Source organism: Podarcis raffonei, chromosome 6, assembly GCF_027172205.1.
Source record: "Podarcis raffonei isolate rPodRaf1 chromosome 6, rPodRaf1.pri, whole genome shotgun sequence".
Lineage (NCBI taxonomy): Eukaryota > Metazoa > Chordata > Lepidosauria > Squamata > Lacertidae > Podarcis > Podarcis raffonei.
The window spans coordinates 46286406-46310954 of NC_070607.1; the positions used below are offsets into that span (position 1 = coordinate 46286406).

Consider the following 24549-nt stretch of genomic DNA (forward strand, 5'->3'; position numbering starts at 1 on the left):
GAGTGGACAGTCTGTAATAATTGTCATCTTCAGTCAATTCACAGGATTGTTGATTTAAGTAAAACCGATGGCCATACACAGTAATGTTTTATCCTGGTGCAAAAGAGTATTAAGTGCAATCCTCAATCCATTTATTCTTGCTATTGCTTTATTCTGGGAAAGTGAATTGAAACACAGCGATCTTTTCAAAAAACAAAACAGAAAGCAGGTGCTTGGATTTAAGTGATTTAGCAGTAGTTGACTTCAATACAGCCAATATCCTTTAAACCTTAGTAGTGAATATATACAGATTTAGGAGAGGTAGGTTGCTTTAGTACAATAGATAAAGGATCTGGGAGTAACCTTACTAGTTTCAGATACTGAGGGAAATTCATAATAATCTCTAGGAATAATAGCAGTTTGGTGTGTTACTGACTGTGAAGGGAATAGGAAGTACAAGCGATTTGCACTTTCTGATGTCTAGTCTTCTTTGTAATGTATGAGAAAGAAATCACACTCCCACCCCCCACCCCGTGGTAAGATGTGCACACTGTTTTCCATGTTCAAAACTTGTGCACCCCTCCAAAGTGGGTTCTTTCTTCCCTGTCATCCAGTAATACCACTTTAAAGGTTGCCTGTGCAGCATCTCTGTCTATGCAATACAGAATTTTTTTATTAGCAAACACTGATTTAAACAATGCAACAAATTAGATTTCAGGCCACTAATTTATTCTTCCTTTTCCATCCCTTCTCTTCCCCAGCCTTTTAGAAAACCCAGCAACAACATGACATGAAAAGAAAGGGGTCCTGTTTGCTGTTTGTTGTATATAATAGGTTCCTGAGCTGGAAGAGGAGTTGCTTTTAAACATCAGCAGCTCACACTTAAGTTACTAAGTCAACTTTTTGTATTGTTTCAGATTTTGTCATGCAATAGACTCCATCTGTGGTATAGATGTACTTTATGCAGGTTATATTAAATTATATTTTAATAACTCTCCATATTCCCCCCCGCCCCCTTTATCCACTTCAGTTTTAAAAATCTCAGCCCCTTTAACAGAGAAGGAGGGGAGGGCATTTATTAATGCAGCACTTTCTGAATTGTTTTATAATTGGAAACATTTTTGCCAAGCAAAGTCCATGAATAAAACTCACTTCCAAATCAAACTCCTTGTTCCCTGTTATTTTTAACTCTCCAGTCAAATGCTTTTATTAGATTGAAAACTTTCACTGTTCTTTTTTTAAAAAAAAATATTGAGCAGTGTAATGTTCTACAATTATAAAACCGTCCCAGTGATTCTGAAGTCTGGCAAAATAATATACTCCCCCCTTTTTTTTCTTGCATGGGGGAGGTGCGTGTAGATGTCTGTGTATGTTGCCAATTAGTTTTGCTGTAAATACAGACCTCCATCCATCATCGGTCTCTGGGTGGCTATAAGAGATCTAATTTGTTTCAGATGCCCTGTGCTTTCTGAGCTGTTCACCAACTCTGGTGACCTGCTGAGAAGACCAAAAGCTCTAGAGGGATGACTGACAAGGGAAACACACACAGAGAGAGGTGGGGGGGACAGAAACTCTCTCTGCCTAACGCACAGACATGCCGCCCCAAGTAAGAAACAGAGGTTTGCTCTCCACCCCGCTCCTTTTCAGAAGCCGGCTGCTTTAAGAAAGGACTTGAAAGGTGTAAGACTCCCATAAGGGAGCCTCTGACATGGTCATGGAAAACTCCTCTCCCGACCTGTTCTCCCACCTCCCTTTCCCCTGGCTTTTTACAAGCCTTGCTTAAAACCTCCAGTTCCCTAGGAATTTTATGAATGCCTAGGAGCAGCCAAAATAAACTCGTAAAGGGGGGGGGGAGGAGAGAACGTTTTGAAAAAAAAGGTCACAGACCTGTACAGCAAGTGCTAATCGAGAACTGTTTGAACACAGAGGAAAGTGCAGGGCCGCAATGCAAACTGGTGGCACACGTATTTGTTGTGCAGCTAAAAATTCATAGATTTTCATTTACAAAAGAGATTCGCCTCCTGCCAGGAGGACCTAAATCTATGCATCCCAGCTGGCCTTGCAACACTGGTCCTGAAGCTTCGCCACTGACTTGAACCAAAGCCATGTTTGTTTTTCAGCTTCTCCAGAGCAAGAAGTAGGCCAAAGATTACAGACCCAGAAGCTAAACTCACAGGAAGCTCAGACTCTGGCATGGCCCATAGAAAACCATTCAGGAGAACAATATATCTTTGGATTTCCCAGTAACTAGGAACCAGACAAGGATAACTCAGCTGCCTTCAAATCTGGTAGTTACTTTTATTCTTTAATATAGAGAAGACACAAAGAAAACCTGCCACACAATTCAATCCATGTTTATTCAGAGGTAATCCCTGTTGAATTCAATGGGGTTTACTACCCAGAAGGGAGCGATTGCATACCCTCCAACATTTCTCTGATAAAAATAGGAATGTCCCATTCCATAGCAATAATTTTACTATTTATACCCCACATATCTTACTGGGTTGCCCCTGCCACTCTGGGCAGCTTCCAGCAAATATGAAAACATAATTAAACATTTAAAAACTTCCCTATACAAGGCTGCCTTCAGATGGCTCAGGGGTCAGATAACTCCATACCCTCCAACATTTCTCCAATGAAAATAGGGATGCCCTAAGGAAAAGCAGGACATTCCGGGATCAAATTAGAAACCAGGACGGCTTCTCTAAATCAGGGACTGCCCCTGGAAAATAGGGACACTTGGCGGGTCTGCGATTGAATCACAGGAGCCAACTTCTAGGGCCTGAGCTCCCTTTGCCCCCCATAAAATTTTTGAGGGTCTGGGGCCCCCAAAGTTGATGGGCATTGGCATTCAGATGATGTGTGCGCGCCACATTTTGTGATTGATTATGCGGGGCAGGGCTTACCTGGCCCCCCCCAAATTTTTTTATTCAAGTTGGCACTCCTGGAAAGTGCCTTCTAATCTCCCCATCAGCTGAGGGGAGGATGGGAACACATCTTTAAACGCCCACTCCTCTGCACTTCTCCTTCAAACCTCTGCAGTTGCAGGCATGATCTGAAATTGGGCGTCTGCCTTCCAACATTCCAACCATCTTGCAGTGGTTTGAAGAAGAAATGCTGCGTAGGGTGAAGGCAGGCCCCCATCTACCCATCAGCAGGTGGGAACTCACCTTTCTGGATCCAAGGAAGCTCCTGATTGTTCCTTTGAAGTCCCACCCTTACCTATGCCGCCCCTGATGTGGGGTGGGGTGTGGGGCAAACAGGCATCTTTTCCTGATAAAGGCATGGGCCACATTTGCTGTGTGGCCCAGAAGCTCCCCGCCACCGGCCTAAAGTATATGATTAGATCAAGGTGAATCTCTGAACGTTTTGCATCTGGCACTGTCTGCCACTGGCATGTGGTCCTCAGGATAGGAAGAAAAACATTTCCCAATCTGGTCCAGAAGATAATCATCCAACACACATTTATTTATCACAGGAGGAAAAGGAACTAAATTCACAGTTACAGTACTGACTTTGCTGGGGAGTGTTGGCTCCTTTTCAAGACACTTCAGGCTTCAATTTACCTCTGAATACATCAGAGTTTCTCTTTAAACTAATCAGAGGCTGAAGTGAATCTGGGGGTTGTCCTCGCAGAATAAATGATTGCATAAACAGGCCCACTTAAACACATGCCAGAGAGCATTTTTAGAGATGTTAATTTGCCTCCCAAACGAAGAGGACCACCACCGCTGCATCAACTTGTGTGTCTGCTGCTGAATTGTAAGTGCTGGGAAGCAGGAGATTTTCACAGCATTGACAGCAGGGCTGCATTTATAGTTGCATCTCAAATATTTATATCCAGCCTTACATATATTATTTCAAAGCAGCTCATGATTTTAGCAGTAAAACATTGTAATTATTAAAAAACAGTAAAATGCACAGTGTTTAAAATATTCCAGCACCTGGTTGACAGAGCTAGGCTTAAGATGTCCATCGGAGGAAAGATGCAGAACGAAGTAGATTCCACACCAAGCAGATCTCCCTTTGCTGAGGGTATCAGCAATTGCTTAAAGATACACACACCTCCCCCTTTGCTTTGGCATGGCAAGGGCAAGGTCTATTTTTCAGGATGAAGCAGGGAGATGGACAACACAATCCATCTTTAATCCATATCAAATCAACACTCTGAAGGGCTTCACAAGTTGGGATGGGGTAGAAATCTGATTCAGCTCACATTTAAAGGCAAGTCTTGTCAAATTCTTTCTGAAACAATACGCAAGCCAAAACACAGCTGTTCAAATTTCACACTTATCTGAATTTTGCAGTGCACTTCTCCAGCCAATCAGTGTTTACATTAATGCACATATTAGGTGAAAATGCATGAAAACGAGTATATTAGTGAAAAGAATATACAAATAATCTGGGGAAATTACTGGCAAAAATGTGTACATTTGTCCAAACTGAAGGTAAAGGTAAAGGGACCCCTGACCATTAGGTCCAGTCGTGGCCGACTCTGGGGTTGCGGCACTCATCTCGCTTTATTGGCCGAGGGAGCTGGCGTACAGCTTCTGGGTCATGTGGCCAGCATGACTTAGCCGCTTCTGGAGAACCAGAGCAGCGCATGGAAATGCCGTTTACCTTCCTGCTAGAGCGGTAACTATTTATCTACTTGCACTGGCATGCTTTCAAACTGTTAGGTTGGCAGGAGCTGGGACAGAGCAACGGGGTGCTTACTACACCCTGTTAAGCGCCTTTTCTTTGCTCACACCCAGCACATGCACTGAGTCAGAACTGTGTCAGAAGTTAGTAACCTCAGACACCCACACAGCCCATACCCCTCCAGAGTGCCCCACTGCCAAGGCCTGGATCCTCTCAGCATTGCTCCTCCTTGCTGTCACAGCTTCCTCAACTGCCTCCCCCAGCATGTAAGCGATATCAAGAGTGACAAGAGGGAACAGTTTTCCCCCACTTGCTCTGCCCTCTAGGTGCTTTTGAAAGCTGGGCCCAGAGGGAGAGGACTAGTGAATGAGCAGCAGTGAGAGTGGTGGTGAGGAAGAGGTGGACCACCTCCATGATAGGCTAGCTACATTGCCCCAAGAAAAGATTTACATCAGTCCCACTCTATAATAACTGGCTCAGATTCAGATTGCACACTTTCTATAGGGGAGGGTGTGCTTTCTCTAGTACACAGCCCATGTATACAGCATACGTGACATTGTGAACCCGTCTTTAAATGCTTCTTGGAAATGATTCCCACATGGTGCTTCCTAATCTCCTGGGTAATGTCTGAAGCACTAATGCTTTCCTACTGGAAAGCATTGCATCGGACGCCGCCCTCCGCTTCAGTTCCAAGCTACCTCTAGCAGATTAGCATTCATCCTGGGAGGAAAGGTAAAAAAAAAATACGATCCTCTACCACAATACTGCATGCCTAGTTTTCATCATGTTTGGGAGGGAAGGGCATTCTCTCCAGGCCATATGGGGAGCTTATGACAAATGAGCATCCTGTAGTGTGGGGCATTTCGCAAGGGGGAGCAGAGGCCAAGCGATTTATAGCAGTCACATAAGTAGCCCCTTCTCTTCCACACATTATTCTGTCAACATTATATTTTTGTTGGAAAAACATCTACGGTAGTTATAATCTCTTTACTGAAAAGAAATCTACTGCAGGTGCTTCAGAGTTCATCCGCGGGATATGAGAAGTTTGAACGTCCCCAAGAAAGGGAAATTTATGTCAGTAATGACTAATTGATGTGCTTGGCTGCAAATCCCCAAATGTAGGGTTGCTGGGTGTGTTTTCCACTTCTTCTCGCTACTCCTGGTCCTAATAATATATTAATAATATAATATAATATAATATATATAAATATAATAATATACAGATGTAATAAAAGAATCAACATCAAATGTTTATGTTCTTTGTGGGTTTCTGTTGGAGATTTTTACTTTTCATTGCAACATATTTATGTTTTCACAGACTTTCTTTTGCCTTCCTTTTAATCTATGTAAGCAGTCAGTGAGCTGAATGGACTGGGGCAAAAGGTAGTTTGAAAATAAAGCCTGAAATTAATTGAACAACCTGAAACTACTTCTTTCTGATTGCAAGCGACAGCCATGCTTTCTGCATTCATGTGGAACTGAATGTAGCAGGTACGTCAGAGTCCTAAGTATATAATAAATGCTGTCAGAAGTAATCAAATGACATCTAGTGTCTCATTCCTTTATGACCACTTTCAACACATTTATAAGGGCTGTATTACACCCTACGTTAAATGTGTGATATGATTAAAGTGTTTCGTGTGTGTGTGTGTGTGTGTGTGTGTGCACTTAAATTGTCATCTGTTACATGGCAAAAAGCAACTTTCAGGAGAGGGTGATTTTTGTCCAGACCTGAGCATGGTGGGGGAAATATTACACATCCCCACTATGATTCCAGGCCTGGATCCTAATTCCTCCCAGTTGCTTCTTTTTTAAAGAAATTTTTTTGGGGGATGTTAAAGGCGATGGTGCATGCTTCATTACAGTGGTCCACAGGTTGCAGATACAGCAATGACAATAAATTCAACAGACTTTGATTTGAATCTGAGCTTGGTAAAGGATTAATTCATCAGTCCCATCCTCCACTTTTTCTTTTGCATAACAGGAATACTTCTGTTACTGTGGCTATTAACTACAAATTCAATCCCTGCATTGGTTAGACTGATCCATTAAGACTGCAACCCTATACGGGAATAGGATACCTGGAAGTAATTCTTATTGAACACAGTGAGACTTACTTCTGAATAGACACACATAGGTTGCGCTGTTAAAAGACATTTATAGCGCAATTCTGTACATGCCTAAGACAGAAGTCCCATTGACTCAAATGCAGCAAACTCCTGAGCAAATGATTTTGGGGTTGTATTTTGGAGAACATCTCGTGAAAAAAAAATTAAGAACCTTGCATTGGAAAAGCAGTGAGTACTAGGGGGTGTGAGCACAGCTTATGTGAAGCTGTAGGTAAGAGCTTCCAAACTCCTTGTGGCCATGTTGGAGTCCAGAGTGAGGCTAGGTTCTTTTCTCTCCATAGTTTTTCATGATACAGTGGTACCTCGGGTTAAGTACTTAATTCGTTCTGGAGGTCCATTCTTAACCTGAAACTGTTCTTAACCTGAGGCACCACTTTAGCTAATGGGACCTCCTGCTGCTGCCGTGCCGCCGGAGCCCGATTTCTGTTCTCATCCTGAAGCAAAGTTCTTAACCTGAATCACTATTTCTGGGTTAGTGGAGTCTGTAATCTGAAGCGTCTGTAACCTGAAGCATATGTAACCCGAGGTACCACTGTATATGAATGCAGCCGATTTGGGGGGTTCCCCTCACTCCACCTTCAGCTTGTGATAGAGATGATCTGCGGGGGGGGGGGGAGGAGGCACCCTCCGCTGGCATGGGGCAAATGCATTTGCGACTGGAAGTGTTAAGCTCTTTACAATAACCTCACTTCACTCTTTCAAATGAATGTGGCCCTCCTTACCAAATGGCTTCCAATAAGCTTATATCCAGGTTTCATAACAAATAAATCAAGAGAATACTCCCCCTGGTAATTTAATGGCCAGACAAGACAGCAACAAGGGAATCACTGTAAATTACAAGGGGGAGGGGGGAAGAGTGATTCGGAACACAAGGTCTCCATATGTCTCCATACACGTCTACACGGACTCCTGCGTGTAATTTATAGATACCCCAGTGGAACAAGGGACCTGTCTCTGAAGATGAACACATGCTGCAAAGGTTACGGAATGGGTGGCTCCCTGTTTCCTCATGTAGTCCTTTTCTCACGGTCTTCTGGGAAATGACTTGTTTCCAGAAAAGAATCAATTATCATTTACAAGGCCTACTGCTACTGAACCTTGCAATATTAATCCTCATTCGCCATCTACAAAGTGATTTTGTTCCAGCCTTGGGAGCTTTGAGGGGGCTACAGTTTTAGACATTGCAGCGTGCAGTTCTGGAAGCTATTTTCTCAAGGGGTTGCAGGTTCAGCCAGACTGGGACTGAGAATGATGGCAGCGGCATCTAGTGACTACTGATACTCAGATGCAATACCCCCCCCTTCCAAAATATTGTTTAATTGGGGGAAAAGTTATGTTCATGTTCCAGTTTTACATTTTCTTGCAAGGTCTTAGTATTTTCCTATCAGTAAAAAACAAACACACTGTCAGCGCTGCCCAAGGTCCCAGCTCACACAAGACCAACGCTGCTTCTTCCTCAAGTTAAAAGGTCTTTATTGAAGTTCAGTTTCATTTCCAGACGCGCAGCGCGCAACGCTACGTCTATACCTTAGACCGTAGAAGTCCCATCTGAATCTCCTCCCCCCTGACACCAGCTTAAGATTCTAGCCTTACTCCACCTCTTCCTCTGTTCCTTCTTTCTCTGGGTCCTCCTGCTAGTCGGAGTTTCAGCCCTCCTAGATTCTTCTGACGCTGAGTCCCCTGACTCTTCTCCCCCCCTCCTTCGGGCTTTAGGACCTGGCTCCCAATCCGGGTTTTCTGCTGTCCCGCGCTCCTCCACATTTGAACTTGGCGCGCGCGCGCAGCCTCCCACTTTCCTTCTGACCGTTACACTTGTGTCACTGCTCCCTCTTTTGGGGAGGCTAGCTGGACCTGGCCTTCCCTCCGTTTCCCCACTCCCCGATGGGGGCGTGGTTACCCCTGACTCATCTTCTCTCCCCGCTGGAGGAGAAGCTGGTCCTGACTCATGTGACTCTTCCCCCCCACTGTGCTCTGGTGGGGCAACTGGTCCTGATCCTCCGCTACTCCTTTGGGAGTCCCCTCTGGTTCCTTGTTCATGGAGCGTCCCCCCTGGGACTCCCCTCGCCCTTATCATAGGCGCCCCCTCCTGGGAATCTTCTGATTCGCTGGAGAAGCTCATGGAATCTCTCGGGCCACTGTCATATTCCCCTACGCTCCCCTCTGATTCCTCTCCTCCGCTCTCTATTTGCTCTCTCCCCTGCTCTTCTGCTCCTGAGCCTCTGACACACACAAACACACAAACAGAATTTCATTTGACTCACCAGCTTTTAAAGAGTTAACCCAATGTCCAAGCACAGCATTTGCCAACCAGGTGCCCTCCATATGTTTTGGACTACAATTCCCATCAGCTCTAGGTTGGCCAAAGCTGTCATAACATGCTATTTTGTGTTGCTTTCATACACATTTACCACCCTGTCAATATCCAGTCAGAGTGTCCGGATTTAAGCTGTTGGCCAGAGCTATCTCAACTGTGGATGAAGAGCAGAGGATCTTCCATTGCAATATGTTTGTATTTTATTGAGTGTGTTCCATATTTTATATTTTATTTTTGCAAATTGCTTTGGCACACCTCTGGATTATTGAAGAATGCATAGATATAATTAATTGACATCCAAAGCCCTGCTGGTCAGAGGGGAAGGTGGGAGAAGTACGGCTGCTGTTATTGTTTCCTCTTCCAGCTCCAGGCTGGCTCAGGAGAGGGGCACAGATTTGGCCCTTCCCAGAAGGAAGGAGCATCTTTAGATCCAGGGCTGGCTTGGTTCCCGCCTGCCCCTTTAAAGCCATGTTTATATGTCCTTTGCCTGCTACCACCATACGAAGCATTCCTAGTGATGATTTCTCCATTATTTCCTCCTTCCGTGAGGTACAGCTCAAAAGTGTCGAAAATAAGGATTGCCACTGTCTATTTACCATGACTATAAACACATATTTATAATTGCTTGGTTTAATTTACCTTTCTTGCATTTAGGCCATTTCTGGCACTCTGGTACCTGTTCCGTTCTTATCTTGCATTTGCATTTAGATTTGCATATCAGTCACAAACAATATGTTATAGTTATTCAGAACTGTTTCATTGCTTTATAGCTGGTAACTAATTAGGAGGGTTTGTAATTAGCATAAAGCTTACTCTTTGTTAAAGTTCTACTAAATTATCACTCTGAAAGCTTGATTAGTATTTGATAGTATCTGTTTGGTATGTTGTTTAAGTCTTTTTAGCTCATCAAACACCCACCCTAGATATATGATCGACAGCCATCCGGAAGCACATTCCCTGTCCGATTGGGTACTGGTCGTTTGTTACTTACACTGTTCTAGGCTGTATTCAGAATCATGGATCTACTTGACTGGAAATGTGTGATGGTGAGCCACCACTCATCCAACCTCTAGTGGGTTGCATCGCTGCCTCTTACCAGGAGAGGGAGGCAGTGGAGAGGTCATTGCAATGCACATGTACCAGTAGAGCCAATCTAGTGCTCCTTCCAGTGTGTTTGCACCATTCCAGCCTTATCACTTTCTCTTCCCTCCTCCTTTACCTCCTAGTAAGCTTCTTCTTTTTCTTCTTCTTCTTCTTCGGCGATCACTCGTAGCCGAGTAAGATTGTCTTCCATAAACACGGTTTTAACAGTGAGTCTGTAAGTGACCGTGGAGGCCAATTCTGGATCCACACGTTCTTCCACAGTGGGGACATAGGTTTCTGGGCAGGAATTGATTGTGGTGAGGGTTTGCCAAGTGTGCCTTCCTCTTAGTGTGCTTCTCCCTTTCGTCCTGAGTTTGAGCATCTTCAAAATCCATGACACCTTTGGTAAAGGCTGTTCACCAATTGGAGTGCTCTCAGGCCAGTGTTTCCCAGTTGTCAGTGTTTATACTACATTTCTTGAGATTTGCCTTGAGAGAGTCTTTGAACTTCTTTTGTTGACCACCAGCATTACACTTTCCATTTTTAAGTTCCTAGTAAGCAACAGCAACATGATTAACCAGAAGTCAGGTAGCTCACCACCACCCTATCTGCAGCTCTGTCCTCCATAAATATAGTCATAGAAGCATAGAATTGTAGGAAGGGACCCTGAGGGTCATCGAGTCCAACTCCCTGCAAAGGAGGAATCTTTTGGCTCGAACCCACGACCCTGAGATTAAGAGTCTCATGCTTTACCAGATGAACAATTATATTGTCCAGCACTAGGGATAAAAGGGACTAATTCCCATTTCACTTCCCTCAAATAGATAAATTAGCATGGTATTTCATGAGTGGTGGCTCAGGGTCAAATTATAGGAAGCTTCATATATGGAACTCAATGATGAGGGAAGAGCCTAAGCCCAAATAGGTCTGTGGGTCCATACAGTCCAATATCCACCCTGGTTTCCAGGGAAGGGGTAACACCAGGCAAAAATTCAATAAGTCTTCTGGAGAGCTTTATGCACCTTGCCGGGCTACAGTGAGATGATATGGAATCTAGAGAAGGATGAAGGTGGAAGTAGGACAGCAAGAAGCTGGCTGCCACTGCTTGCCTCCTCTTCTCAAGTCTTACATAAGAACTAGACTTTGACTCTACTTGCAAGATAGTCCCTTTTGCCTGAACAGCTTGCCATATCTGCTTTTTGAGTCAGCCATCTTGGTTGCTGGAAAGGTCATCTGGCCTTTTACAATGGTGCCTGAACCAAGGTTCTAAAACCAGGTTTGAAGGCCTGCTCTTATTTTAAAAGGTGCAGCAGTACTGAGAACAAGACTTACGGAACTATGGAATGGAATATCTATTTGGTCCAGGCACTACAAAACAGTTGCAGAGATGATAAGGAATGCAGTCAGGAGTTTGGACAGGCATGGTAGAAGCACAGTTAGATCCTATCAAAATGAACAAGTAGTTGGTGTCCCCCCCTCAAAAAAAACCAAACCACTGGGGTATGGAAAGTATGAATGATGAGGAAGACTCCATGTTTGGGATGAAATAAGAAGGCACCACAAAAGACAAATTCACTTTCATTTTTAATAAACTGCTTTGCCAACTTCTCAGATCATCAAGTCACCAATAACATGTGGACTTTGCAATGAGGATCCTGAGGAAATTACAGTGCTGATCAATTCTACCTTGATGATACCCCAGTAAAACCTTAAGAAAATATTCTTTTCTGCCAAGATGTATAAAAATAATCTACATTCTAAATCTGAGAGGAATGTCTAATTACTAAGTGTACCAACATGCCTTACCCTCTGGATGAAATACTATATCAAATCCCAGACCCTTAAATGAAAATATCTCATCAGATAGCATCAGATTTTTTATTACTGCAGATGATACAATTTTGTAGAGAATTTTGCTTTCACATTGTTACCATCCTTGCTATTTACCCAATATAGCAAAAGAAATGAAGCAGGAAAATGTAGTGCCTGTCTTTTTTCAAAGAACAAGTATAGGGAGACATATCTTGAATATTTTGCCCAAGACTTACATAGTAACAGGGTTACATTTTCATATTGCAGTATGTATACCTAACTAATGCAGTGCAGAGCAAACTACAATTTTGAAGATGTGCATTTCAAAGGTGTCCACTTTCTAGACTAGAAAGAGTCAGTTATTAGGGCTTCCAAATGCAAATCATCTCATGGTCCACACATCCCAAATGTGCTAAGGGAAGCATGGCCTAATCATTACTCCCCTGCCAACCCCTCTGACACTATCAGCTTTGGATAAGTAAGCTCTATAAAGTTCAGTGGAGGCTGATCTATTAGGGTATTTGTTGATCTGTTGCCCTTTTGGTCAAGCAGTCTCAGTGGGCTCAGTTCCTATTCTGCACAAGCACTGCTAGTCCAACTACGTTGCTGGTCCAGCATCTAATGGTCTCTCCTCCATTCATGGTGCATAATCATGAGTAAGGGCATCACATAATCATGAGCAAGGGCATCACAGGTATTCTTTCAAGCCTGAAACGAGCTTCCTTGAGATTTGTAAAGGGACCCCTGACCATTAGGTCCAGTCGTGGACAACTCTGGGGTTGCGGCGAAATGTGTAGTCCTTTGGGATACTGCTCTGGAAACCCCGATGCACTGCAGGTTAATGGAAAAGGAGGGAGAAGGAAAGAGAGAAAATTTATTCCACGTTTCTCAACAGCCAGAACACCATCTGGACTTAAGTCAAAGGGAAGGGTGCTTTGGGAGTGACGGAGTGGTTGGCCCTACTCATTCGCCAAGCCTCCCAAGGAATGAGTTGATTTCTGTCCATTTTTTTCCAGCTCAGTTGCACGTGATTTGGGGAGGGGGCAAAGGAAGACTGGGCGATAACGCCCATCCTAATCATGAATGCCAGATTGAGCTATCATCAAATGCAAGACACAAATGCACGTAACAGTGCAAAACAGGGCAGTGGAGGACTGTTCCTTTTAGGTCAAGTGGCCCTGAGAGGCTGATACAGGGAAGACACGCTCACCCCCATCACTTTTGAAATGATGCCTCAAGGTGTTCATCAACACGCCTTGCGTCAACACTGCAGATTTTATCTGGATTTTGTTCATTTTTTCACATCAGCTTATTTTTAAAAATCTGTTGATTTTATTGCTATTTTCTTAGGAATATCTTATTATATGGCATGAAAACTGTTCAGAGGTGTGTTTTTTTAATATAAAAAGTGGTATATAAATCTTGTAAAATAAATAAATATCATTTGCCTTAACACAGGACGCTGTGGCATCGTTAATGTTGGACCAAAGTCAAACTGTCACCCAAGGCACAGTGGGTAACTGCAGTGAACAGTGAGTTAAAAAAATAAAAATAAAAAATGCAACACCCACATCCCCACAGCCACAGTTTGGGTCAAAAGGATAAGATAAGGAATCCAACTTCATCCCATATAGGCAACCTACTAATCCCACCCTGCAAGGGATTGGGAAGATTCATAGGTACTGAGTTAACTGAATTGGCAATGGAATACGGAACATCCAAACACAGTGTCCAAGGCCAATTATACTGGCAATGCAGCTTCCTGCCTCTTATTTCTTCTCATCACAGGTAAGCTCACCTCCACCCACACACAAAGCAGAAGGGAGAGGAAGGGTGGGGGGTTACATAGTTGCGTCATTCAAATTTTTGCATGCATGCAAAAGGCATGCATATGCATTTAGAGCAGATGAAGACAAAGGTCTGAGCCAATCAAAGAGAGAGTTCATTGCACAATTTGTAATTTATGTTTAAGTACTTCCTCATTCTTCTCTGAGGACAGGGTGGGCTATGTGTCCACGCGCATGCCTTAGGTATGAAGCCAGCTGCAACTGGAGATACATTACAGAAACCACAACAGGAAATGTTCATTTTCTCAACCCTTATAAACCTTTCAGTACCAATTACCTTTGACTTGAAAGAAAATTGCATTAATCTCCAATTAATTTTCACAGAGAGATATTACATATCAGCCCCGGTCACACTGCCAGTACTCCCCTCCCCCCACGCAAATATTCCTCAAGTCAGTCCTTCCCCTTGAAGAGCTTTCACATTTTCATGACTCTTTGTTCTGTAAAGATGATCCTTTGCTCTTTTGTATTTCTCTTGCATCAGGAAATGGCCATCTCTGGATGGGAAGGAAGAGTGCAGGATGGATTTCAGCACACGAGAGTTTCCCCTGATAAACCACTAAAGCAAAGTTGAGTTGGAGACTAACATAAACCACAGATTAAACTTCTGATCTGAGCCATGAATAGCAATTAAGATTTTCCTATCCCTTAACATATCCCAGTGATCACTATTAGTAGACAAGCTTTCCTATACAAATTGCCCGCCCATTGCTATCTGTTTCCCCTGCAATCTGAAGATGAAGGGAAACAGTGTATGCATTCTACATCAAATTCCCTTCTCACACATGTTGCGCTGTGCACCAGAATCCCTGGCAGAGCACGCAGATGGGAAAAATGCATAGATATATCAGCAAACAAGTCAATGTTTCCTGTAGATATAAAATTTGATAAACACAACTGTGATGAGCAATAGTGGATAGTGTGCTTGGATGGCTCCCCTCACCTCCCAGTCATATTGCTGTTGCTTACTGGGAGGTAGATGGGAGGGGTGAGGTTGGTAAGGTATAAATGTACCAATGGGGTTGATCTTGCTGCTGCCTCCCCACTTTTACCTCCTGGTAAGAAGCAGCAATGCAACCAATCAGAAGTCAAGTCAGGGCCACCATCCCACCATGCCATCTGCAAATTGTGATGAGTGTACTGGTGAAACGATGCTATGATGGGGCCATAAGAATATCCAACACTCAATATTTGTTAACATTTTACACACTTGCAGGACAAGTGTTGATTTATGTCATTTCCCCCAGCTTCACTGAACTTTATGAGCCACTACATCGTATTGTGTATTTAGGAATCCACATAAAACCAATACAAATTCAGACATTACATTATATTATTTACATGTCTACAGTTTACAGTTTAAGAAAAGTGATGTTTGCCTGCCAAAGGTAAGAGCAGTTTAATAACAAAATAGTCAGCAATCCTTCATATTGGTGTTCTTTCCATGAGAGTTTTCTTTCTTTTTTGAGCTCTTTAAACAACTTAAGGCTCAACTCATATATTTAACATTCATTATCAATGGGGGGGGGGGAATACTGGTTGCTATACTGGCCCCAGTTCAAGGTGTTAACAGCCCTAAATGACTTTGGTCCCAAAAAGCCAAAGGATTGCCTCCTCTGCAGAAACTCTCAAGTGTTAAAATTGGTAGGCAGGGGCCTCTTGGTAGTTCCAGCACCCTCAGAAATTCAGAGGGGCTGGTGGTCCAGTACAGTCATTCTCTGTGGCAGCTCCCATTTTGTGGGATTCCCTCCCCGCTGGCAGTTTCACGCTACAGTTTTAGGCAAGATAAACCTCTTTATCTTGGCCTTTGACATATTGGGTGTGCGTGTGTTTTAGGGCCCACCCTATTCCTTTGACTGTGATTTGTTTCAACAGTTTTTAGTCTGAATTTTAAATTGTAACTTGCCTTGCCCCAGGTCCTGCTGCTGAAGGGTGAGGAAAGGGGAGGAGTTTTGAACTGTATGTGGAGCAGAGAAACCCCCAGGTTCAAATTTCTTTTAGAACTAGTGCACACCCTACTATAAGAGCGTTAGTAGTACAGAGGTTTTAGCTTTCTGCCCCTGCCTGGTCTCCCCTGCTCCTGGGCCTCTGTGTTTGTCTAAGGGCTAAGGAAAGAGGAACATAACCTTCTGTCCATTGCCTGGTCTCAGAACTCAAAGCCAAGAAGATGTTTTAGGTTACAGTTTATGGATATACGTAATTAAATGCCATGTATGTTGCCTAGATTATCAAAACACAAAGGCAAATTCATAATATTTGACAGAACTGCCATTTGGTTTGCATTAGAAGTGAACTGACTAAGGATTTTTGAGTCCACAATCATGTCTATTTTAAATAATAATAATAATAACAGATAATAACAGATAAGTATTGTTATTATTTAAGCACATCAAATATTAAAAGCATAACATTCTATCCACATATTTTAAAATAGATGTTAATACCAGATCTCTCTCTCTCTCTCTCTCTCTCTCTCTCTCTCTCTCTGTGTGTGTGTGTGTGTGTGTGTGTGTGTTTGTGTGTAGTTGTAGTAAATAAAGAGCAACATATATATATATTTGAAATATTTGATTTCAGAACTTTGGTTTTTGGGTTTTAAAAAAATAAATATTAGCTTTCTTGACAGCATTGTTTGCTTTGCCTCAGGGGACCAGCTTTGCTTTCTGAAACATGACAGCATGTCTCATGACCTCAAAACTGGATTAATTATTAGTCTAAGTAGGTTGTAGGTACATTGTGGACTTGCTGTGGTAAGATTTTCCTGTTGTGCAATTTTCAGGGAGTCTGCCTTCTTCCCCGAAGACTGTACCAAGTGCCAGCTCCAACTTCTGGGGTACGTTGAGGAAATGTATCCATTTCCTCCTCCAAGATGGGCAGAGTTTGCTGCTCCCTTTACTCCAAGGAGAAGGAACAGTAGGGTCAGGACTGTTCCAGCAATTGGCAGTGTGGCAAATGACAGATGCCCAGTGAGATCAACTCCTGATGCTGGCACTGAGTACACCTATGCTGCTTTCAGTGCTGCTAAATCTTCCTCTATTTAAGTGTAACAATAGACACAGTTGCCTCTCATTATCTCAAAATGGATGGGCAGTGGGGAATCAAATGCTGCACAGGAGATGACAGGCATTGCCTATGAGTAGTGTTTGCAGGACAAGTAAAAGTGCCCCCTTCCTGGGGTCTTTTCCCATGTGGCATATAGCTCAGAGTAGTGCCCCAGAGTATGATTCAATATAAGCATTGAATGAAACTTCCCAGAGCGTCATAATTCCTTGAGAATGTGATTGTCTCAGACAATTGTTTCATTGATTAGCCCGCTTCATTCCATTGCTTTGGTAATTTTATTGATCAAATTTGTTTTACATAAACCTGCATACATTTTGAATGTAGGGTAAACTCTAGTTGAGTCACAATATCCCAGCCTCATCTATTCTTCAGGATTGCTGTGAGGATAAAAGCAAAAGGAAGAGATGGGGAATACAACCTGGAGTGCTAGAAAGTGAGGGCAGACCCTCCAAATGTCCCTACTTTTCAGGGACATCTCCAATTTAGAGACGCCGTCCTGGTTTCTGATTGATCCCAGAATGTCCCACTTTTCCTTAGGATGTCCCTATTTTCACTGGAGAAATGTTGGAGAGTATGGAGTTATCAAACCTCCGAGCTGTCTGAAGGCAATCCTGTATAGGTTTTTAATGTTGAATGTTTTATTATGTTTTTATATATGTTGGAAGCTGCTGAGGCAACCCAGTTAAATGTGTGGGGTATAAATAGTGAAATTATCATTATGGAATGATACGTCCCTATTTTCATCAGAGAAATGTTGGAGGGTATGTGAGGGTAGTACAAGTGACCAACCAAACAACAGGTAAAGCTGTATACTCATATTCAGGCCATCAATATGAGATGTGTGGCTCAGTTTTGGATTGTTTATCAGAGCCATCCAAACTTCAGCAGAAGGACTCAATAGCAGAGCCGAGGTCTTTGAACCAGGAAGGCCAATCCCTGAGAAGCACTAGTCCTTCAGTGCATATATTTTTGGCCCCTGTGGAAAGCATGCCACTCCTGCCCACCCACAGACGTACCCCCTACAACATGTGTTCTCTTAAATTTTTACTGCAAAGTCTTAAATATCTTTAAAATAACTCAGTAAAAAGAAACCTCTTTTAAATGTATAACAGACGCACAGACTGACTGCGGGCAGCAAACTGTCATCACGCCTCTGTAGCTGCATTTTCACCTGCTCATGTGGTGTACACCTGTAACATGTTAGCTGGCAGGCCATCGGCTTGCTGGATCTCCTCAATTCAAGGGTGGGCTCACATCAGTGATTCCTCATTGGTGACTTTGAAAGGAAACGACCCTTCTTTCTTATAAATCAGATGAACAAGTCGCGGCGCAAGCAAGTTTTCTTAAGTGTAGTTAACTGAGTCACCACGCTTTCTGCTGAAATAGGGAGCTCTGTGCTTAAAGTCCTGGCTTTTTATATAGCTAGGAACTAGGCCTCATTACTGAGTCGTGGCAGAATCACATACAGTGGTACCTTGGTTTTCGAACGTAATCTGTTCCAGAAGACCATTCAACTTCCAAAGTGTTCAAAAACTTAGATGCAAGGGCGATCTGCAATTTCAATGGGGAAAATTGAAAAAAAACTCAGCAGAAGCCATTCGACTTCCGAAAAGCTCTCGAAAACAGAAGCAATTACTTTCGGGTTTTGGGCATTCGAAAACCGAAACGTTCAGCTTCCGAGACGCTCAAAAACTGAGGTACCACTGTATATTGTATCAGTCAGTCACAGGACAGGATATGTCTGTTCAAGTAAATGATGCGTAGCAAGTTTTGGGGCATATTGTACAATTGCCAATTTGCTGTTCATGCAGTCTGTAATAACTGATATTTATTTAATAGGAAATATTTTGAAATATCACTTTCTAGCTTGGACAGCTTTAGAAAATGAAGGCAGATGTAGTCGTTCCCTCCTGATAATTCGATCTTCTTATGAAGATACTGGCCTGGTTTACACATAATGCTAAGCCATGTTTTGGGGTTTTTTAAGCTATTGTTTGTTTAAGTTGACCACTAGTTGCTCTACAGACCTTGTTTGCATGTAATACTAAGCCAAGCTATGGCTTAGTGTGTGTTCCTGGAAGGGAGATTGTAGCCGCTGTGCTCCTGCTTGGTCCTCCTTCTTCTGTAACTAAGGCATGGCTTGGCTTAGCATGTTGTCCGACTCCAGGCTCATGATTCGTCTCACTCCAAATGAATCATGATTCTAACCAATGTCTGTAGCATGACTTACCGCTTGTGGTTCGTCTGGAGGAGACAAACAATAAGCCTGGGTTCAGATGATTTGCTAAGCCAAATAATAGTTTTGCTCACAGCAGCACAAACAGCAGAAGGACCAGGGAAGAAACTCAGTAGCCACAATCTCCTTTCTGGGTGTACTTGCATGTACATGTTAATGCTTACTCTCCCGTCCCTGAGTTATTTTCTCTTTTAATGGATTATATGTCTATAATTTAAAATCAGATTATTTGGCTATAACCTGTATTATTTAAAGCCTGTTTAATGTTATAGTTTCCTCCCAATAAATCTTGGTGATTATAGTTTTCTGAAGGTGCTTTGAGAACTTTGTTTGAAAGCCAACGTTAGGATACTCATTTGACCTACCTTACAGGGGGCATTCCTCTTTTGGAAGGATTATTATAAGGCAGTCCTCTCTTTGTAGGACTGTCTGGTCCAAGTCCACTTTGAAGATAAAGGACCACAAGAATGGAGAACAGGCACCTCAACGTTGCCTGCCAATAGTCAGCCCATGGACAGCGGAATCAGGTGACCAGGCCACAGTCTTCCCCACTAAACTAAGATGCATTGTATTTCTTTTTAAATAAAATCAGTTCTATTATATTCCTAAATTTGCATCGAAGCATATACATTATAAAATGAAAAAATGTGCACATCTCAGCCCATTTTCTTCCTCATTTTTAGTGGTGCATTAACTCTTTTCTGGTGGTACAGACCTCTGACCACCCTATCCCAGTCCTCTCAGAGACTCATCATTCCCTAGGATGCTGGCTGTGGGATGGAGTGTTGGGGAGAGGCTATAATCATTAAAGCCAATTTAATAACAGTTTACATTTGTAGTGCAGATGTAGCCTTTGAGGGAACCCAGAGATCTCTTAACCACAGCTTGTATGAGCCAATGCGTAAATAATGTTCTTGACCTAGGCCCTGAATGCAAATCCAGAGATAGATCAAAATGTTGTCATTTATACACCCTGCTGTAAAATTCAATTTTAAAAAGCCCCCCTTGTATAACCTCATAACCACAGAGCAGTGCTGAAAATCTGTATGTAGATTTCATGGCACCCGGCCACTGTAAGTCTTTTGTCTCCTTGTCAGTTCTGCTTAGCATAAGATGAAAGGGGACAAAACGTTTCTACACAAGTTTGTTGGTAGGGGTGAAGCCTGACAATTGCCAAGGATTGTTTTTGGAAACAGTGCAAGCCCTATACGAAATCCTTGTCGGCATGCACGACAGCTTTTGCTTTTTACTGCTAGGCCCAAAACTAACATTTTCATAATAATTTCCAAGTATCAAAGTGATAGGTGTTGGGTTTTATTTTTTACCCAAGACAGCTGAATGCTGCAGAACTGTATAACAATCAGCTTGTGCCAAACATATGCTACGTATATATTTTAACACCTTTGATAATAATAAAAAGTGCATGTTCCTGGCCACTTTCGTTCAATAACAACATCCTTATGTTGATGTGTTTTGTTTTCCTTTCATATTATTACGAACCTGTGTTTAATTCTCAGTGCCAGCTTGGCTTTTTAACCTCTCTTTCTACATTCCACTAGTAATGTCTGATTAAGAAATTTAGCCTTTCAAGTGCTATTTAAAAAATCCAAGAAATACAGTAACACAATACCATGGAAAACTGATATAATCTTTTCAAAACTATAAAAATTGGTCACCCAAAGGAACATCTGCATGGTAAAAATTTTAAACAAACTGCAGGGGAATCAGATAGCCTATAAAGAACCAAGCGGCTAGGAAGCCTATTGGCCAGCCCACATTTTTTGCTGTCATCCTGATTCAGAAAGGACTATCTTTCTAAAGCCTATTGCTTCAGTGTTAGTTACCAGCATCTGGAACGAATTCCAGGATGGAACTCTGACGTTTTTAAAAGGAAATTCAACCTTACAATAACCATTCCTTAAATCATTAATATGGCAAAAGAGCCAGATGTAAAAGCATGAAAATAAAATAAAAACAAATAAAACAAAACACACTTCCAGATATCAGTCAAATCCCTAATGGGCATCTGTCTGTTCTCAGATCATTGGCATGGGTTGTTGCAGTCTCAGATAGTTTCCTTTCAATGTAAAACTTCCAACTGACTCGTTAAGCCTGGGGTTGTTAGATTCATTATTCCCCCTCTCAAAATAAGTCTGGCTCGACAGGCTTCGTGAGTTTCCCATCTACTGCAAAACAGGCATCTCTTTAGCAGAAGATGACAGAACATTTGTCGTTTAGTCCTATTCAATAAGAGCTCTTCCACTGATCAAATTATTCAGAGAGTCTGCATTTGTCCCTGCCAAAACAGAGGCACCAGGGAAACTCTGTGCGAAAAGATCAGTTAATTTACAGTGCAATCCTATATAGGGCTACTCAGAAGTAAGTCCCGCTGGGTCTATTGTGCCTTGCTCCCAATAAGTAGGTGTAGGACTGCAACCTTAACTAGTTACCATTTTTTGATATTCAGTATTTGTATTCAGGTAGGTGGGTAGAGAAGGAGGTGGATCAGCACCATGTATAAAATAGCTGTTTTTCTTTTTGTTTTATGGGAGAAGGAAAAGGATGCATCTAAGTTGAATGCAAGCTAGTTGTATACGAATATCCCATAGTTATTGTATGTTTACAAGCATAATGTAAATTATCTGGGGTGGGAGCTCACCACTTTCCAGAGGAAAGTGCAATGAATGAATGTGGGCTTCATGCATTAACGGAGGTCCTTTCTCAAAGGGAGACTGGGCAGGGGTGAGGGAGCTAGTCACTGCAAGGGACGGGGTTTGGTGTGGTGGTGAAGGAGAGGTGAAGGAGGAATGTGGGGAGAGAAAAAAGGGGGAAGAGTGGTGGTAATCACAGCATCTTCCATGGATGCATCCTATCCACCAAGGACATTATTTTTCAATACTACCAGACAGCTTTGATCAATAAAGTTTCAAAGAAATTCAGTGGCTCCTCCTTTGTTTCCCAGTGCTGGAATTACCCCCACATTGCGGACCTCCCAAAGTTCAGGCTTGTACAGAAGCTCAGAAACTTGTTTGAGGATCAATGTTATGTTTGCAAAGGGTGGAGACATTTCTAGGGTGCTTTCATTTGAGGAAACTATGTTTCGTGTGGTTAACTTTTCATTTCAATTTGCTTCGCTTGCATTCACCCCAACCCACTTCCTGGACCCTTCATGACGTGAAGAGCTTAGGGCATTGCCCTTAGTTTTCGGTATGAAAAATAAACCAATCTTAACTGGAATGGGGAGGTTCTAGGGTGAACTTCCTGTGACTAGTAACTGCATGTGCCCCCTCCCCAATTTGTATTAATGAGTCCAGGCTGTTCTCCGATCATTCTCTCGGCTTCTGTAACAGGGTAGACAAAAATGTTGCTTAGTTTGCAAAGATAGGCCTGCAGAGATACAAATGAGGTGGAAATAACACAGCGCAGTTCTGAAGTGGCAGAACAGACTAGGGGCAGGGCGGTGTTCACACTTTCTATCCTTTAGCTTGCAGAATTTCCAGCTGCCAGGTTGCAGAACCCAAAACCTCCCTGGTGAAGGTATATAAACCTTTTGTGCATATGTGACAATCCATGGGGAAGCGAGATCCTTAAGTGAAATTTCGTTTCGTTGTGAATCTCTTTTACAGCACAATTATGCTGAAGGCTCCAAACCAGATTTATTTATTTAAAAAGCAAAGAGATGAATAAGTGGGGCTTGTACACTCACACCGTGATTCATGTATGAAGGAATGGAAGCAGAGAAAGTATTTGATAGCTTGCCAAGTACCGTAATTCAAAGGAGCCTCAAGTGGGGCTTCCAAAAGTGCTTATGCACAAATGTGAGAGGTATGAGAAACAGACGAGGTTAACAATATATATGCATAAATGTGGGATGCCGGCAGCCTGGGATGGCCTTCATATAATTGTAAAACAGTGGCGGAAGGACAAAAGAATGGAAGCAGGATGCAGAGGGAAAATGCTTTTGAGATTCTATAAAGGATCGCAGCACTTTATGTAACCTTAGATTCATGTCTGCTAGAATTCAGGTAAAACTGTTAGGTGATGAGCCCTCATGTGCTCCTCTTCTGCCACTAAAATATTGTCATCATTCCACACCAGCAGTTTAGTCTGGAATTGTCCTCCTTTATTCACTCACATTTTACAGAGAATTTGATGGTTTCCTTCCCAGCCTCTTGCATTCCATTGTTTTCTGTCCCTGTATTTACCATTTGAGTGAGGAAGCACTAACACAGGTTTAGCCAGTGTGGTGACCTCCACATGTTGCTGGACTCCAACTCCCTTCCGCCCCAAACATCATGAACAGTGGGCTGATGGGAGATGAGTCCAGCAATGTAGTGCTACCTTGAATATAACCTCATGCCGTTAACATAAAATGTGGTTAGTCTTTCAGTTGTGCAAAACAACAACTATTGGCTGCACAATAAAAGAAGGATAATAGGTGAATAATCACTCTGTGCCCAATTCACAGTTGGTGTGGTGTGGGTTTTTGATTTGGCTTGCCATGACTTTCTATATTTACGTTATTTTCTTTTCACTCCTTTTCATACAGAAAAATCAGTTTCAGATGTAAGATTAACATTTCACATGCTATACGTAATGAAAAGAACAAGTGGCTGAAGTAGGGTTGCCATATTTCAAAAAGTAAATATCAGGAAAACCCCGAAAGTTGTTAAGCTTTGGCTTAAGTCTGAAGTGGACAAAATGCATTCCTCTGTGTTTAAATGAACCAGAGAGGCTTTCACCTTATTCACCAGCTAGATAATAATGTGCTGACTGAAAGTGTAAAACTTTAGATTTAAGGAAAACAAAAGACTGCAAGGCTGAAGGAAGAGACATTATACAGAAATTAATTATGGTCCATACTGCCCTGAAGTTTGGGGGAATTTAACAAACTGATGGTTCTTTCCCTTCATAATTCAGTGACTTGAAATGATTAATTCAGCACAATTAATTTAAACAACTCATGGGTGGTGGATGCCATGAACTAAACATGAACTAATAATCTATTCATACATAGGTCAAGCTATGTCTAAGTTTGTCCTAAGAGGGTAAAGTTATAACCAAGCCATTGAAACATAGAGATTTATTAGAAATTAAATATGTAGAATTTGAATGATAGAAGATAAACCACTCTCTGTGTAGGAGTTGAGGGCATGGAGTTCTGTAAGGAAAACAATTTTCATTATGAGCCTCCATAGCCAAAGTTCTTTGGTCATTTATTAATGGCTGCCCATCAAAGATTGGCAAAACTCTGGAACGAATTAAAGGGAACAATGTTAGAGTAATGGTAACACAAACCATGGTATTTGGAATTCATTGAGAAGTTAACACACACACAAAAATCAAGATTACTAAATGGCATATCAAAACCAAGCAATTTTGCTAAAATGTGATATGATTTTAATTATTTTTGTAAACAAAAAAGAGCAAAACTAAAACTCTCCA

The 24549-nt window shown here is 42.3% G+C and overlaps 1 long non-coding RNA gene across 2 annotated transcripts in view; it reads left to right on the top strand.

Moving 5' to 3' along the window:
- Nucleotides 1–24549, top strand: part of LOC128415803 (uncharacterized) — an 85852-nt gene that overhangs the window by 24574 nt on the left and 36729 nt on the right. For both annotated transcript variants that reach the window (XR_008331075.1, XR_008331076.1), the window contains exon 2: nt 5939–6111. This is a non-coding gene — a long non-coding RNA (uncharacterized LOC128415803). The remainder of the gene's footprint in view (nt 1–5938; nt 6112–24549) is intronic.